This window comes from Drosophila ananassae, chromosome 2R, assembly GCF_017639315.1.
Source record: "Drosophila ananassae strain 14024-0371.13 chromosome 2R, ASM1763931v2, whole genome shotgun sequence".
In the NCBI taxonomy this organism is placed as follows: domain Eukaryota; kingdom Metazoa; phylum Arthropoda; class Insecta; order Diptera; family Drosophilidae; genus Drosophila; species Drosophila ananassae.
In genome coordinates this window covers 9,444,451-9,461,218 of record NC_057928.1, presented here as the reverse complement: position 1 = coordinate 9,461,218, position 16,768 = coordinate 9,444,451, and the positions used below count along the sequence as shown (strand labels likewise).

General features: G+C 39.7%; 1 long non-coding RNA gene across 2 annotated transcripts; it reads right to left on the bottom strand.

Annotated features, from left to right (window-relative positions):
* Positions 1-4,252: 4,252 nt before the first annotated feature.
* LOC116655809 lies at positions 4,253-14,383 on the bottom strand. 2 transcript variants are annotated; one of them, XR_004310871.2, is made up of 3 exons: positions 14,228-14,383; positions 13,822-14,134; positions 4,253-5,459 (listed from the first exon to the last, which is right to left on the bottom strand). It is a non-coding gene; the product is annotated as an uncharacterized LOC116655809 (long non-coding RNA). The 2 variants fall into 2 exon arrangements; XR_004310872.2 differs by lacking the exon at positions 4,253-5,459 and adding an exon at positions 9,706-10,929.
* Positions 14,384-16,768: the final 2,385 nt, after the last annotated feature.

Genomic DNA, 16,768 nt, shown 5'->3' with positions numbered 1-16,768 from the left:
GAACCCCATACCCCCACTTAAAGCCAACTCCATTCTGAACCCTCACAAAAGGCATCCACACTCAATTGTTATTGCGGAGCTTGCCTCGACTTTGGTTTGCTTTCCATCATCACGCAGCGCCCCCATCTCCTTTATTAATTTGTCAAAAAAGGTGAAAAAAACGAAATGCAATCAGGGATGCGCGAAATTGATCACTTCAATGGCTCATTGTCTAGGGACATGAATTAAGCGTGCTTGAGAACATGGTAAACAAAAAGGACACATTAAATACAATTTTGGTTAATGCCGAATTATCTCTGAAATGCTTTAAAAATTTAAAACCAAAGACCGTCTATTTTCTAAAACTTTTCCTTGACACAAAAAATGGGACTTCTGATTTAGAGACACTCGAAATCAATCTGTCGTCATCCCTGAAAAAATGTACGGCTTTTGCTAAAAAGCTCCGGTTCCGGCGGGTCCGCATATAATATTTTAGCATTACAACTGATTTTTCAACACGTAGCCGCCTAGTAGGCAACGCCTCGGATCTCCAAAAAAAAAAAGAAAATCAAAATATTGCCGTCGTCGTCGAGCCGCATTCATATGCAAATACATAAAAGGCGTAGCCAGAAAAGAGTACCGAAAGGGGGTGGGATGGTTGGTGTTCCAAATAAGTAAAAGAGAATAAAGCGTATCCGCAAAAAGCGCGTTGCGCAAATAGCGCGCTTCCTGAAATAATAATTCAAATACTGTGATAAAAATCGACTATAAACTCGCATGCTGTGCGGGTTTTTTTTTCGATGAAAGAGTGGAGAGGGGCCATGAAAATCCTCCCAACCATCCAAATACCCACCCACCCATGTATGCAATGCGAGCTCCCCCTTTACACTCGCCAGTCGGCGCCTGTGTACCGGAGTTTGGTGCGTACGTGCGCATATTTCATTCCCTAACGACCCCTTTTAACTGAGAAAATGTGTTTTCGTTACTTTTAGCATCTTTATCAAATAATAATATTACGCCGCACGAACCCAAACGTCGTCGAGGAGACCGCCAGTCCCCATTTTCCCACCAATCCTCGTATTTTGGGGGACCCCTCCTGCTTTCAATACCGCCGAAAAATATTTTTTTTGTTCTTATTCTCCTTGCATTCCCTGCCATTTTGCACTTGGAGGTGGAGTGCGGAATTTAAAAAAGTATTATTGAAGAAATTGAAGGAAACGTGAGGTATTCTAATAGAATTCTTAAAGCTCTAGGAAGTTTATAGCAAATTTGGACTTTTTTATGTTCAAATATTATTCATAAATCTTATGAAAAGAAATTAGTAAATATAAGAAATTATATAAATATAAGAAATTATATATATCTTTTTCAAAATATTATAAGTTTGATTTAGAAATATATTGGTAAAAGTACATTAAAATTAATATATGTCTTGATATTAAAAATTAATCCTTTTAGTTTTATAAAAAAGTGTGTACAAAAGCCATGAATATTCTGGATGCTGCCAAGGACTGGATAAAATATATTGAAGCAAAGTTTACTGGGATGGATAGTGCTAAAGTATGGGCTTGGATTCGACTCTTTTTGTGTTTTTTTCTACCTTTTTTTTCTGGGCAACACGAGGCACCGCTTTTATTTTTCTTCGGACATTTTTGTTTTTACTTGATTTCTTTTTTTTTTGTGCTCAATTGAAAAATTTGCATGCCAAGAATTATGCAAAGCGTGGGCCGAGCGGGGTAAAGGTCAACCAAAAACAAACGAAGAGAAAAGGTTGCGCTTTTCTTTACCTTAAATAAAAAAAATAAGGAAAAGGAAAAAGTGAAGCAGTCTGGCTTTGTTGAGAAATTTTTTTTCCTTTTGGTCGGTTTCTTGTTTTGCGAAAAAACATGGAGCAATTGAAACAATCGAAGATCATTTCGGTTTTTATTTCATTTCCTTGGCCTTCGCATTGGTTGCTTTCGATTGGGTTTGTTTTCGTTTCGACTGCAACCATTATTCTTGGCGGTAATTGAACAACGTGGCACTCTGTTTCGGGGGCGTAAATAAATGTTGCGAAAAAAATATACAAAGAATGAAAATTGGTTAGAACAAATGTCCCTTTTTTGCAGCCACTCCTTTGCCACACGAACGTCCCCCAATTGAAGGAAGATACAGCTTCATTTTCCTTGATGACATTGCCCGAATTTGTATCTGTATATTGGCCAGCATCTGTATCTTTGTGTGTGGAGGCTGTTGATTCGGATATTTTGAATATGATTATTTCCCGCCATTCGTTTCCCTTGGGTCTTGATTAGTTTTTTCCTTTGGCGAGTCGCAACCAAATAGTGACCGCAAAATGTTGATTGAAGGCTTAGGGCTTACATATTTCATTGACCCAAAAACGTTAAAGTACTTAAAATGAAATTCAGTGAAAATGTGAGCTCTCATGGGAGCCGGAACCCAAATTATAACACACGTTCACATGCATAATTAAAGCGTACATGGCCTAAAAAACAGGCTGCAAAAAAATCCATTTATAAATGTGTACGAAAGGTCAATGTTCCCTCAAGCACGTTGCAAAAAGGGATCTCTGGCGAAATAAAAGCACAAAATAACATTTTATGCCAGGAAAGGAATTTATGGGAATTTCAATATTTTAACATAGACCTTGGGGACTGAGCGTCTCATTCCCAGTAATTAGTATCATTTCGATTTCAGAGAGCCCTTCAAAGTTCACAAAGTTCAATTTCAATCGTCTTCGCATACGTATTGATTTCGAGTCAACGGTTTTCTCCGGAAAATCCACCCTCCCTCTAGAAATTTTAGACATTTTGGACCCGCGGCTATGTTCGACACGTGTTCGATACACACTTTTCTGCCTCACTGTCGGTCGTTGTTTCTCAGCCACGACTGGGCGTATATAAAACACGTACTTGCAACATTTATATCGACAATGACAAGACGGCAATGGGGCATCGGGCAACAGGAATCGGTAATCTGGAGGGACTCCAATGGCAACCCACGCAAATTTGCCATAGATTTTTTTGATGTGGTTAATTAGACTTTGAAAACAACAGCCTCCACTTTGTTGTTCCATGGAGATGAAGAACAAATTGTACAATTGCTGTCTGCACAGCGGACCGAGAGGGCTCTGTAACTGAATATTTTATGCTTCAAGAGGATTTGACAATAAGGCTAAAGAAGGCCAGTCTTTTGGCCAAGTCGAATAGTGGGTGCCCTTTATTGCTCTTTATATCAAATAATATATAAAGCCTTATAAGATTTTTAGCCCATGGAAAGGGATTTAAACTTAAATCTTAACTTTTAGAATGTAAACTGAAATATATTTTTCTAAAAACCATACAAAGACTTAATTAAAACTTTCAAGTATTACCTAAAAAAAAATTCCAATCCCAAACTCTATAAGTAATTCATAAGACTCAGCTTCTTGTAGAGTAAGAAGCAACATGGTAGTTGGCAAATAAAAGTTTTCATTGTTTTTCTCGTAACTGGCTCTGAGGCGATCTCACCACTGCCACGCCCCCTTTGGACCCTTTAGCTATCATCCCTCGCCGGGTTGCGCACCATTTAGCAAAGTGAGTCACGTTCAAGACTGCAAATCGTCGTTGGCCCTACGGCAGTCAGCCAAAAAAAAGAGGGCCAACACCTACACCGATACGATTTCATCACCACTACTTTGACTGCCACACTCTGCTACACGGTTTCGGTTATTGCAGGCGTTGTAATTTTTACAGCTTGTCACTTGTTGTTCAGTCGACTCCTCCACCTTGTATTGCCTTGTTGTGTTTTTCAGCCCCACAGCCACCCCGAAAAACCCACTCCACTCGCGCCTGTCATTGCCATTCAGTCAATTTTTGGTTACTAGGCCCCCGAGACGTCTTTAATTGAGACCGGTTGCTCCTGCTTCTGCTCCTGGTATTGTCTACCCTATCAGAGGGTGTTGTAATTTTTCTAAAATTATATATTCCTCTTCAAGATCTATCATTTTTCTATATTTGTGAATACTAACCTTTCAGTAAGGCGAGTTAGTCAAGTGTTATACCTTAAATTCATCGCTAGAGTATACCTTTTTCGGTGCTACTCAAAGTTTCTTGTTGTTTTTGTTAACTTTGGGTTTATGACCATCTCCCCCAACCCATTTTTTACTCCTCCACTCCCCCCTGTGCCAGACAATAAAACTGAAGAGCTGAAACCTTTGACGTCAATAAAAAATACGAACATTAAACACAAGATCGTGGGCGGGGCTTTTAAAGTCATTGCAGTCACGCATTTTAAATAGATTTCTGCCAGCCGTGGAATCCCAAAAGAACAACCCGGTAGCCCAAAATTGAGGGAATCAATTTGTAATAGTTGGCATATCTCCAAACCGCATTGCCCGGGGCCACAACATCTTAAGGCCGTACCCTTGTCATTTCGGTTTTCATTTTTATGTCATATTATAGATTTTTGCCAGCACACATCGTTGCGATGCCCTCGCATGTGTTCCGAGTTCATTTTTCATTCTTAGCATGGCTTACTTTCCGGAAATGTTGTCGAAATGAGCTGATTTGCCAGGACATTCGTTTCAACTTCTGCTAGCTGTGCTCATTTCAGATTTTTGATTAAAGGTTGTAGTTATGAGGATATACTAGGAAAGTGCAATATTTATAGACAGCTTTATTCATAAAAATATTGACTTTTGAGGATTATATAGTAAGTACATCAAAAATAATTATAATTATTTGATCTCATGAATCAATTTCCTTTAATTAATGCAAATTCCTTCGAATATTGAAATACCACCACAGCCCATTGATGTCCTTTACTACCATATTAACCAATCTCCTGACCAACTTTCTCTGCACATAACTCTCTGGCTTCGAATCTCCTCTGTCAAATAAATACAATTATACATTTAATGAGGATGAAAGTTTTGGGTTACATAATCCAATATGTACGAGCAGGTAAAGTGCATACTGATGTGTTACACTTAACGGCAACGATAAACATATTTAATTGTTCAATTACTGCAATTGCAATCCTATAATGAGATTGCGAATCAGATGCTGCGAGAGTTCATTTGGTAAAGCCAATATGCATAGGATATGTTATTCACATTCCTGGCAACATCTCTATAAATTTAATATGAGAAGATGACTTTTTGGAATAACAATTGTGCTTCAAAAGATCTTTTTGAAAATAATGTATAGTTCCTTATTTGAAATAGAATTTAAGTGAATTTTTGTGGCTTTTTAGTCTCTTGAAAATGATTTCTTCCACCAGTCGTTCCGATCCAAAAATTTCCACAATTTCTTCTTATTGCTTTGGGAAGATAAATTCAAAATTTCTTCATTGAATATTCGATCCCCAGCGTACAACCAAAACCAATACAACTAGAATGCTCCGGCGGCTGTGGTTGTTGCCCCGCCGATGCACCACTCCCTCTTGGCCCTTTTGAATGTCTGATATTGCAAGTTGTTACCAATTTAGCTATTTTAGAGCTAAGAGTGAGAAATAAAATGATTTTATAAAATCAAAGAAAGTAGTCGGCTATTTGTAATTATAATCTTTAAAAATTAAGAATATTTTACTCATAATATACAGACTTGATATTTTTTATATTTTCTAAAAAGCTGGATGGATCTATTATTTCCTATTTGCTTGCCACAATTTTCCGTCAACACTGACACTAAAAACACACAGATTGTGCCGCCTAACCTTGCCTCATGCTGCATGCCACATCTAGTTTTTGTGTGGGCCCCAAAAGGAAACTAAATTCGTGGATTGTTGCGCTCTTTGGCGTTTTGTATGGGGTTAGCCTTCTACTGACATCCTCGGTTTCAGAGGTTTTTTTTCTCTTGGGGTAGTAGAGGTTTCTCCGATTCTATGCCCTTTCTATCTGTAGCAACATTACTAACGAAAAAAAAAAATAATGTAAAGCGGATGGTTTGAATGAGAATTGTCGTCCCAGTCTCCCGACATGGCTATCTCTTTCACTGTCTCGGTATCTATCCTTTTCACTCTCTCGGTCCTTTTTCTGGCGGCTGTTGTATCTTTTTTTATTTTATTTGCCGGTTCGCCAGGACTGCCATTACTTAAACAGTGCGCTGAAAAATCAAAGCAGCAAGATATCAATATTTTATGATCTACGCTTCCTGTTGCTAGACGACAAGGATTTCCCAGTCATGCTGTGGTCTCTGATATCCTGTACATTTTAGAGGATAGTGAAGATTTTGGGCTACTTGAAATAGGAAAATAGCTTAAAGTTCTTAGTTTATAATATTATTAATAAAAGGATATATCCACAAAGAAGTTACATCCGAAGATCATTATCCATCTTCTACATTTAAGCCCTAAATGCGTGATATCTTTTAGCTCACAACATCCCCAATTTATTTTGAACAAAATGCACTTGTAGCAATAGTTTTCTATATATATGTTATATATATATATTATTATCCCGGACTTGGTGTTTTGCCCCCGACCTCTAAGGGTTTTAGTTCAGTGATTTTAGGCAGCGACTTCCTGGGTCCTCTTTCACTCGGTAGCTGCAAAAAATTACATTTCCTTCAACTCGAAAAGTTTTTGGGCTCAGGGCTTGAGAGTAACAGCCAAAAAGCAGCAACGCCAACAGCAATAGCAACAAGGACAACACAGGAAAAGGATGTGTTCGGTTCTGCGTTGTGGTTATGTTGCTGGTGGTCTGGTCTGTTCTGTTGCCTGCTTGTGCGCATTTCCAAATCATTTATCATAATTTTGTGGCATTGAGTGTGGCGCCCCCCTAGCCATCTTGCCACCCAGTAGCCTCCCCTTTTCTGGTATCAGGAATCTAAATCGTTGATAAAAACGTTGAACCGGGCCTAATTTATGTGTATATTGGTATTAGTTGGCTCGTGTGCCTGTTTGTGGGTGTCGGTGTGGATGTATGTATGTTTCTGTGCGAGTGTCAGGCGTATTATTAATTTCTAATTTGCATAACCTACAAAAGCTTTGAACTTTAAACTTCCCACTCCAGTGGAATCCTTCACATCTGTAAGCAGGCCAGAGTGAGAGCAAGTCTATTATGCAAAAGTTTTTCCCAACAAAAGTTCCTTTTATAATTTTCTCCCTTCCTCTATATATATATATATATATATATATTTTCTTTTTTTTATGTTTTTTTGAAGCTGTCAGAGCAATAAATCGACTGGAATGAGAAAGTAGAGGCGCAGGGGAGGAGCCGGTGGGAGTGGCAATGATGATGGGTTAGCTGCCCATAAAGGGAAGCCAAAGTTTCGGGCAAGAGTGCGTGAGAGCTTTTTAATGGTTGCACAGGATCAATTTTAATTATATTTCTGTGCTATGTGCCTGGGCATTCAAAACTCAAAACTTTCAGTTACGGCTGTTTGGGGAACTTTGACTTTGCGTCTATAACAATAAAACTGGAGGTGCAAATGGGATTGCAGTGGAGATACCTCTCTGTTTAAATCACACAACAAACCTCTCAATGATATAAAGTAAGCTAAGACTTTGCAATTTCCTTAAAATATTAACACAGGCACTAAAAATAAACTTGGCTTAGCTAGTTCCTTCAGGAAATATCCACAAATTCTTACAGAAATGTTGCCTTTATTTTCTTAATCGCATCCACACATCTGTCATTTAAATTTTCTTCATTTGATCAACTCTAAATAACCAAAATCAATTTTCAGACATCTTTTGTGTTTTGCAATCGACTAAAATCACAATGGCAATAAAAACCATCTCCGGATTAAATTTGGCGCAGCTCCACCAGAAATAACACCACAACCAAAAAATAAATATGAACATGAATGGCATATGTTTGAGAGTGTGTATGCATAAGTATATTGTCGCATATGAAACAGCGATTGAAAACTTTTTGTCCGCATTGAAGTTCGAGTTTTGGCAAAATTTTGCTTGGCTGCTGCTGTTGCTGTTGCTGTTGCTGCTGCCAATTTGGCCCAATCGATTTTGTGACTAATTCAGAAAATTTTAATTGTGCATGCATTGGCAATGAATAAATAATATGCATATATGTATATAGCTACCATTCTTGCTGCTGCAGTTATTATTATTTTGCAATGCTTCGGTTGCGTAGTTTATTTCAGCAACAGCATAAACTATCAAGTTTTATGGGTGTGCTGCACACGTTAACGCCCAAAATATGCAAGGAAGTTGCTTTTAATTCCAGTAAATAGTTTACGAAGAAGCTGCCGCTGCCGCCGCCGCCACCACCCAGACAGTACCCGGCCAGACCTCAACCAGACCAGAAGACGTTGGCCAAAGTTTTTGGCAAAGAGCATAAATTTCTACGCTTGGACAACACGCAATGAATCGCTCTAAGAATACACTTCATGCCTCTGTCTTCCTCCCAAAACCTTTTCCTTAACTTTTTTCTGCCTTTCTGCACATAATCAAGTTTCAATTTCCAGTTGTTGCTTGGAAAATTTTTTGCAGAAACTATGCGGAAGCATGAAAAGTAGGCGGGTAAAGGGAAAAGGGAAATAAAGCAAAAGGGCCAAGACTGACCAACAGTTGTCAACTATAGTGGCTGCCTGGATTTTTCTTTGCCAGCAAGAGACTGCGCCGTAATTACACTGATCTACAGGATACTTCTGCCCATTAGCCTAAGGAAGCTGAATATTTTCAGTTAAACACACTTTTAAGACCTCTTTAAATGGCTAATTTATGAAAATATGTTAAGCTATGAAGCTATGAAGCCATTTATTCTTACTTACAACCCATAAATTCGTGCAGCTTAGTGTTATCCTTCTAAGATGCATTTCATCCTTTTTTCTTTTCAAATCTTTCCCTTTCGCATTTTTCATCAAACCCACTCTCCAATCTTACCCAGATTTTTACCAGCAATTTAGCAAACGTCTTTTGGATTAAATTAAAAAATATAAAAAAGAAATCATAAGGAAAAAACTGTACAAATCAGTTGCACAGCAAAAAGACGCAAAACTTTCAGCCCGTCTTGGATTTTTGGTTGAGTTTTTCCTTTCTTTATTATTATTATTTTTTTTTGGTGAACCATTTAGGACCTTTTCCTACTTTCTGCACTGATATTTTTTAATGTTTCCTCTTATATTTTGCGTTGCTCGTTTTCTGTTTTTGGCCACCAAAAGACGTTGCTTCCACCAAGGATTTCATTTAATTTGCTGCCCCCATCCCACCGCTTGCCACACTTTCCCAAAGACTCGCCTCTTTGGGGCCACAGACCCGACTCTAAAGTTCATTTCTACGCTCATTACACTTTTGCTTACGAAAATTGTTTTTCAAGCCCCACCACGAGCAGATAGAGAGAGATAAAAAAAATACAGAGGAAAAGATGAAGGAAGTTGGGAGCGGGTTAAGCGACTTTTCCTTTTGGGGAGGCTACCAGCTAAGCTATATGGTTGACTAATTCATTTAATTCAAGAGTTTTAATAAAGTTTGTGCCCGAGCACATTTCTCTGACCCACGTTTCCCCCATCCCTGCCCCTGCCCCTGCCCCTCTCCGTCTTTGTCAGGAACCCAAAATCCGGGCCAGACCCCAGGCCATTCCCCCTGACCCTTGGCCGACACCCACTTGGTCACTTTATTAAGCGCATAGCTAGAAATTTTTGCGCTCTTTTCGGGGTCGAGGCTTCCCATTTTTAGATACAGCCGAAATCCTTTTTACGTTGATATAATCAAAAGTGTTGCGACTGCCTACACAGGGGAAAATAGTATAAAATATTTAAAAGAAAAAATAGTTTTTTTAATACAAAAGTATTTAATAAAGAAGCCAAGTATATTTTGAAAACAATTTAGTCCTTAAAGAATAGCTTCTTACTTTCCAAGTTAACTTTTTTAGTATACCAACACCTCGTACTCTATAAGAATATTTGTGAAATGTAGCTCCCAGTCAGGTTGGATACTTGAGTTTCGTCTACTTTTCGGACTCTTCCCAACATGTGCAATAACTCATTTTTGTGTGCCTCAGTGGGGGGAGCCCTTCAAAAATGCCTTGATTTGCTTTGTGGCGTGAAAACCTTTTTTCGCTTTCCTTCTTTCGGGTTTTGGCCCCCGCTTGTATATGCAAATTTGTTTGCTCTACTCTGTAATTTATTTTAAAAAATTTGTTAGGCTTATCTGGTTCTGGTTCTTCTGGAGACCGACCCCTTCATCCACCTCATCACCAACTTTTGGTTTGCCTTTGCACTTGAAAGTTTCACTCCAAATTTCATTCTTTTTTTCATTTTTTGTCTGGCGGTCATGAAATTTTGCTTGAGTTGCCAGAAATTTGCATTTTTATTGTAGTTTTCATAATTGGCAAAACTTCTTTTCGGTCTCGGCTCGCTTTCTTTAAATTATATGAAAAACTAATAAGTGATGAGGATTCATTTTTTGCATTTTCGAACCGCAAAACTTGGCAAATTCAATAAATGAAGAGCGAATTGCTAAAGGGAAGAATGCTCTAATGATGGGGAAGTCGATTACGAAGAGAAGAAGAAAGTTGTTCTCTTTATAACTTTAAGACTGTTGTGGTCTTTAGATTTTGGGGTACAAAACTTTCTATTAAATTTAAAAGTCAGTCAGTTTGAAAGAGTGAAAGTAATTCCATTCCTAGCTCATCTATCATAGTGAAGCCTCTAAAAGAAAGTGAACAAAAGTTTTCATCAAATTGAAATAATCCATCAATGTTCCACCATGTTTTCTTAAAGAGAAGTCCGCCATTTTTAAAGCAAAGATTGGATATTCAGAGCACCAAGTTACCAAGAATAAAAGCCACTTGGGTACATCAGAGGCAACCATTGACTGCTGCCCCAAGTCGCCTCGAAATCTCCAAGTTATGTAACCACATCCTGTAGAAAGAACTTTTCCCATCTAATCGCATTGGACGGTCGCTATCTCGCCCCCGATTCCAGATTTCTGAGTTGAAAGTAGTAAGTGCAACCGCAGCCCCGAGGATGAGTTGAAATTTCTGAGCGAGACTGAAAGGGGTGGCTGAAAATGAATGAATCTTTAATAGGGTCCAAAGACCAAACGTCGTCGCGCCACAAATCTAGTATATAAACTGAGCCAAGTTGGGGGCAAGCATTATGCATTCTTTGCTGCAAAAACCACATAAATCTGCCACGAACCACCCCTAGAAATTTGCGGGACATGGAGTTGCGGCATTTTCAATATGCGTTACACGTACGCATTAATAACTAATATATGCATATACAGTAACAGACTTGCAGGGAACATGTCTGACTTCCACATCTCATTGTTTGCCAAGCCCCCATTCGCCCAAACACTCTGTGTGGGTTTTATATACGTGTAAATCTAAAAACTGCTCATATTCGAGCCCACACATCCACACATATGCGAATATGTGAATGGTATTTGCAATTGCGCGGCACAAATATCATTACCAATGCCACTGCCACAGCCTCCGACACTGGCACAGCCACTGCCCTTGCCACAGTCAAGACAAGCAATTTCATATCATCCAGTATATCTGACAGATACTCTGAACAAGGAAAAAATTACGAGGCCTGGCCGAGAAGAGCCTGCCATTGTTCCCGTTTATATTAACTATTTTCCGGACTACGTCTATTGTCAGTAGGCTTACCAGTAATATTCAAGAGCAAAGTCTACCAGAGTATTGGCTAAATGCGATTGCTGAAGGCCGATTTTTTTGAATGGCAGGATAAGTCAGCAAGTCCAAGGATAATTCCCCCACGGCATAAGTATTAAGTTACTATCTTTAAACTACAATGATGCTATGATGAATGATATAATTAGAATCGATATGGTATTCTCTTAGTGCTTACTGGTTATTGCTTAGTTAGTGTTTAAAATGACTTGGCAATTCCTTGTTGAAAACTAAAGTGGTAAATGCGTCGTTGAAACGACAACAAATTTGTTGGCAAGCATCAGCTTGGCCTGTCTTTATCCTGGCTGGTCCTCTTCCTGATTTACCCACACAGGGGCTGCCCAGCCCCTCTCTATATTTCGCCATTCACCCCTAAAACCCACCCATCATCAGTGGATGCCAGTTTTCCAAGTGCCAAGTTTAATCTGTTACCAGTTTCCTTTTGCTGGTTTGAGCCTCGTCCTGTTCCCGTAGTCCTTTCCACACCCCTCCTCTCCGCTATCTCCCCGCCTCTTCGCTTTCCTTTACATTGCCATGTCCGCTCTAACCGAAGTTCCGTTCGACGCCCCGCAGGCCGTGGCAAATGCCTCGCCGCTTACTATCTAACTGCAGAAGGGCTGACTGGGTCAATAGAGCGGGATGGCGGATGAAAAAGAGACAGCAACAGTGGGGACGGGGGAAGGCGGAGGGGCAGCTGCCATTGTTTGGCTGTTGCTATTTAAAGCGCATTTGCTGTTAATTTTGCCAGGCCGTTTGCGTTCACAAAGCTTTCGACGCGCACATGCCCGGAAATCCGGTTTCCCACGCATGTGTATACTGTGAGAAAATCTGATTACTCAAATTTCAATAGGTTTTTCTCAATTTCAAAAGGTTCAATAGGACAGTTTATATTTGGCGTACATGTCGTATACTTAATAAAATCAGGAATTATGTTTCCAATTATTCAAATAATCTAACAATCAATGACGAAAATTTAATTTAAAATAATTTAAAATAAAGAAACTCGCTTCCCACGGTCTTTCTTTCTAAGTTCCTCTATATTCTATATATTTTTTTTAATTTATAACCAATATGAGTACATTGGCTTTTATAATAATCTCCTAACCTCTACCCCTTTATCGCCCTGTGTATTTTTCTCACATATAGCAAGTATGTTAAAGGTTCGTGCTGCTTCATATGTAAATTTGTGTGTTCACCGGCTGACTGCTCATTATGTATTTGACTGGCTGTGTCTGTGTTTAACTTGCTGCGTCTGGGGCATGGCAAGAACTTTAATTGAATAATTTTCAGCCATGAATATTTCTAATGGCCAAACAAATTTTTTTAAGCAAGCACTTGGCCAAACTGCAAGCCCGTCTGCATTTGTTCGCTCTGTCTGTTTGCCCAACGTGTTCCCTGCAGTGGCTCGGCCACAGCTCTTCCCTTGACTATCTCACTCCGGTTTTGTTTACCTTTCGAGGTAGTTTTTGCAGCATTTTTAATTATATGCACACAAAAGGCCGCCACAAAAGCAATTCGCCACCTTTATTGATGGTCGGTTGTTGATTTTTCTGGCCACCCAGGATCTGAACCCGGATCGGGACCAAAACACAGATGCAGACCGTCTGCAGGCCATAGTTTTTCTGGGCTGTGTGCGGAAATTTCATCAACTTGTTCAAAAATTCAAATGTAAATAAATCTAGACGGACAGTCGGCTTTTATGGAATGGCCCAGGATCAGGTAGGTGGTCCAGTCCTGGGTGGCCAGGTCCCAGAGTCTGGCCAAGTGTTTTGTTAGCATGCCACAGCAATTTTCAATCGCCTGGACAAAAGTTTGTTTGTTTGTTTGTTTGCTGGTTGGTTGGTCGGCTGGTCGAGTCGGCCCGATGATGCAGCTTTCTGCTCCTGGAATATTCGCTGCACTCAGCACAATTCACAAACCAAAACTGGAGGCGAATGTTGAGCCCCACCTTTTGAGCAAGCAAATTGGTACATTGTTGTCTCCCGAGGCTGTGGAACAGTGGACCAAGTAATGAGCCCTCAGAAGAACAGAACCGATCGGGAGAATAAAAGCCTTTATGACTTTTCTGCTTTGTCGCGGGACTTAATTTTTTAACTTTTCTATACTTCATACTATACTACTACTACTGCATTATACTATACTATACTAGTGCTGCATACTTTTCTTTTTAAGTAGCAGCAGTCATACTAAATAAATAATAAGAAATGATCACTGCTTTCCTAATCCAGAATTTCTTAAAAATCGCATAATCTCACCTGTAAATTGTCTAATCCCATTGTTCATCTTATAGATGCCCCATTGCCACATCTGGGTAGGCAACAATTGCAACCTTGACTGCTGTTTGGGGGGAGATGGATAATGGATGATGGACAAAGTGGGGTGGGGTTGCCTGGTTTGAGGGTCTCCAGAAGGAGAAGCTGCTCTATTGGTCAAGCCAAGTGGTTTTGGAGTGCTTTGCCTGCTTGCAGGTCCTGTTGTTGTTATTATTGCCATGGGAGATAAGTGCCTGATAGGGCATGCACCAAATCACCTGGTCATGTCCACTCCGAGGGTCCTTGTGCAGGTACACTGCAAGAGAAGTGTAGTAAGCAATTAATTGCTGCGGTGATTCATTTTTTCAGATATATTAAGGGGAAATGTTGTAGCTTAAGAATACTTTACCATATTATAAACACAGTCAAGGTCTTTATAAATAATAATATTTTACAAACAAGTTTACTTTCAGTGCAGTCCAAAAGTGCTCCTGTGCCGAACACCATACCTATAATTATTTGCTATAATCTAAAATTAAATGGGATTTGACAGTTGATGAATTGCAGAGTAGTTCGATTGGAAATGCACAGAGAACCGAAGTGCCGCTAGTGCTGGAGGGTGGCTGCTCTAGTGAGTGGTTGTTGGGCGGCGAGTGGGTGGGCAATCTCGGTACGCCCAGCCCCACCCACAAATCCAGCTTACTTATGCACTGTTGGCAGTCAAAGAGTTTTAGCTGCTTATGCTACGAATGCCGCTGTTGCTTCAGGTACACTAATAATATCTTATCAAGTAAGTGGTATGCCCAAATGAAATTGTGTTCGGGGGAACAAGGACTTGGGCCTCTGTCGATTTTCATTAATTTTGATGATGGACTGAGCTCTCGGCTTTTTCCCAGAACACTCTTCTGGCCGGCTTATGCATTATAAAGGCTATTATAATTGAGTACAAATCGGAATGGGGTAAAATCAATTAGTCAAACGGAAAACTAAGACGAAGGAAATGGAAATTAATCACAGCTTGGGTCGTTGGAGAGGTTCAAAACGATGCAGTTCCTCATTGACAAATGAAGTCTACCGTAAGAAGGAGAGATTTTAAAGTTTTTGAAAGCCCAGCCACTTATCTTCTTCTGATTTCCTTCAATTCAATGGCCTTTAACGTAGACGTTTTATGTTTCGTTTCCACAAAGTTGAAGCAAACCCAGCAGATTTTTGCATTTTTAATAAGCGAATTCCCCATACCAGCAGTCTATACATTATTTGCACAATATTTCGCATTTGCTGCATTCAAAAGTAAACAAATTTCTGCCTTATTGTTCCTGCCCGCCTCCATGCTGGGTCCTGGGCCCACGTAATTAAACTTTGTTGCTTCAAAGTCCTGCCATGGTCGCTCAATTTGCGGCCAACAAAGGCGCAGTCCAAACATTTTTTGCCAGCAATTGAAATGTGCTACGCATTGTCCTGCTCCCCCGACAGACTGGACTCTGACTGGCTGGCTGAATTGCAAAGCAGGACATGCTCCCACCAACGGCTCTATCCGGCATGTCCTGTCTGTAAACTGTTGTTATTTTAACGCAATTTTCAAGTGGAATGCAAATTGTTTAATGATTTCAATTGGAAAATTGCTGGCATACTTGACGAGAGGAAAGAGATGCTACCAAGAAACACGAATTAATGGTTGGTGAACCAAGATTTAGGAGTACTCTTACTATAACATATAGTTTTCTGAAAGGATTAACAATATTTAAGCATTAACTCCCTAAAAAATCAAAAACTATCTGATTTTTAAAAATGAGTTATTGTATTGTTAGGATTATTCTTTGAGTCGGTATACTCTTTTGCGAGAGTGTTTAAAAAGCAAAAGCGAAGAATAATACAATAGACCAGTTCTCACGCCATCAGTTTAAGCCTGTCCCCTACAACTTTACACTCCGAAATAAAATATAGAATATACTCTCTTTAAAAATTTGTTTTTTCCAAAACAAAGACATCTTCTAACTTTTATTCATTCATTCAAGTTACTTTTCTTTTTTTAAATTAAATTAAAATGTTAAATATATTTTTTTTACATGTAAATCCCCTTCAAGCCCTTGAAGTCCCTCGCGCTTTGTGAGTGCATGCGTAGGCATATAAAATAGATGGAAGGGTAGTGTACCAGTCCATGGGGTGTAACAGTCAAAGGATGTGGCAGGATGGGGGTGCAGTGGTGCTACTCTTTGGCTGCATTTTTCGTATACCGAGTGTCTGATTAAATTAAGTTGATGAGACGGGCTCCACCCAGTGCCAAGCAATCTGTTTGAAGGACTTTTGTGTTATATTGATGCATTGTGTTCCTTTCTTTCTCCCCGCAGCAGTTACTCAAACACTCGACTACTTCACTCGATTCGTTCATTTAGTCCGTTTTCATTTCGGCTGCTTTTGGTCCTTGTCCTGGTCCTGCTTTCTGCTCCTGCTACTGCTCCTGCTCTTGATTCCGATCCAGATCCAGATTCGGCTTCGGCTTCTGTTTTTGTTTGCCTTTCACGTTGAACGAACGAATGAACGCTTCCACTTGAGCTTCTGCTGAATTTGTTTATCATTATTGGCATTAAAAGGATTCGAAATTGTTTATTGTCTAGCCAGGAGTTGGGAGCCTGTTTTCGAGCTTGACTTTGTCCTGGCTGCCAGTCATTTTAGTCACTTAGTCAGTCGTCCCATCGCAGCCAGTCTGTCCTGGCTACGTGCCTCCAAGTGCAGTTTATTTAGACTTTTGTTTCAACTGCCTTCCATATTGTCGCCAGTTTGTGGCACAGACACATTTCCCATGGGACAGTGGCTTAAAGGTCATTGGAAATGTGTCCAATTAATTGATGGATGTTGAGTGTGAACTTCTGTGAACTCACATGACTTGAATAAACTCTTGGTTCTGTGAACTGAAAGGCTAGAAATCACAAATAATCTTTATTTAAGAACA